This window comes from Pantherophis guttatus, chromosome 3 (assembly GCF_059756535.1).
Source record: "Pantherophis guttatus breed Tessera chromosome 3, ASM5975653v1, whole genome shotgun sequence".
NCBI classification, from domain to species: domain Eukaryota; kingdom Metazoa; phylum Chordata; class Lepidosauria; order Squamata; family Colubridae; genus Pantherophis; species Pantherophis guttatus.
In genome coordinates, this window is record NC_142065.1 from 85,797,571 (window position 1) to 85,799,724 (window position 2,154).

Below are 2,154 nucleotides of genomic sequence, written 5' to 3' on the forward strand. Positions count from 1 at the left end.
GCCTTCGTGGACACCTGCCAGAGCGAGGGGGATGCCTTTCCTTCGGCAGGGGCTGGAGATTTTCCACAGGCCTCGCCAAAAAAAATAAATAAAATGCTTCTTGTTGTTTCGTTTTTTCCTTCTCTTTCTTTCTCCTGCCTCAGGCGGATTCTGTGCAAAGTTTGGCAAAGCTTGTATTTCCTTTTATTTTCATTTAACCTTTTTTTTTTTTTTAAATGTAACTCTATTTACAAGGTTCTGTTAAAGCGCTCTGGACAGGGGACTTCGGTCCGTTCATTGCTATAGGGCTTTTTAAAGATATTTTTTTTAAAATATTTTTGCATGATTTTGGATTGTTATTGTTATTATTATTTTGCTGTATGCGTTTATGTTCTTTAATTTTGCATGGTTCGTCGGATGGGCAGCTGTATAAACGTGCCAAATAAATAAATTGATCACATTGCAAAGTGGTACAAAAAAGAAACAGCAAAACTCTCAGGACAAGAAAACAAATCGACCTGCACTTTTATTTGAACACTCTGGCCTGCCTCAGTGCTTGTGGGAATAGGTCCTACTGTAATTATATTTCCCTCCCATCTTCCCTCCAAGAAGCTCAAGACATTATATGATTATTCCCCAATGTCAGTTTATTTTCACCGTGTGGGACACAATAAAATGAGAATGTGACTTGTTTTCTTCATGTTCAGCCATAAATTGGTTTACAATCCATAGTAGCTAAGCCCAAACCAAGCAAAGCACAATAGGGCTGAGCAGTTGGGGAACTTACAAGTTGCAGCAGCAGCATTATTATCTATAAGAAATGAAGAACTAAGTCCCCAAATGTTTCTTTGCACTAATAGTGGATCCAAAATCTGAAAAGTTTCAATATCCCAGCTCAAAAAAGGATTTGTAGAACATACTGCTTGGAGCACCTTTAATTTTACTTATGATTTATTGAATAAGCCTTAATAGCTGAGTTTACACAATACCCTAAGACCCATATTGATACTTGACTTTAGGTAGATAATAAAAACATATACCTGCTGCCATATTTACCTCCTGCACTTCCAATTTCAATCACAGACAGGTTTTTCTAAAGCTTAGTTTGTTGTCCGGCAGTCATTCTAGCAAATAATCTGCTTTATCTTAGAAGAGCCACAGATCATGTTTAGAAAATAATATGAGGTGAGTGGTTCAGCATGTTGTACAAACTTGTTCTGTGCCAAAACAAACTTACCAATTTTATAACTTATCATATACATGCACAACTGAAAGATGGGTCTATATGTGACTCCCAAACCTTTCAATGAAAAAGTTGTCACCAAATTGTCAGAGTAACAACTGATAGAAATTATTAAAAGATTGGCTTGAGAATAATCATATCAACTGTATTTAATGTATCATTAACTTTAAATGAAATGATTTTTTTCCTTCCTATGTCACCCACTTATGACTTCCAGGATATCCTTCAAATATAAGATGGGACTGTCCAACTGGAAAAATTATAAATTGCCGAGTCAGCTCCATATAATGAATGGGTCAATGACTGCTAACCTTGCTTTAAGGCAGCAGAAAAAGTTGTAGAACCTCATGGAGAATATATGGATTATAGAGGTTTCCAAAACAAACTGCAAAAAACATTCTGCAACTGTTTTTTATCCTTTTCTGATAAAAGAAGCAATCATCTTTACAAGTTTGGGATTGAGGCAGGATATTCCACAATAAAATCTTATCTAAAAGCACCTTTAAGCATACTTGGGACTGTATTTAGGTGGCCAAACTATTGCAACAAAGATCTGAGCTCCACCACTAACGTAAATCTTAATTAGATGCTAGATTTTGATTGGTAGGTAACTGTGGAATTAAATGTAATGTTGGAAGTCACTAAAGTGAATCTAATCATGTAACAAACTGGATCTAGTATAGCATGTTTTCACAGTGGTCAACTATCTCTATGGAAAACTTAGAGGACTTGTTTTTTTCAACTGTGGAGTAAAAACACCAATTAATTTTAATCCTATTATTAACAACTTGTCTTCATGTTCGATTTGGTGGTGGAAACAAATTAACCTTGGTCTCTTTACTAATAATTCATCCTCACGTTTCCTAACAGTGGCATGAAAATGTCCCTCTAGGCCAGTGGGTCTCAACCTTCCTAATGCCGCGACCCTTTAA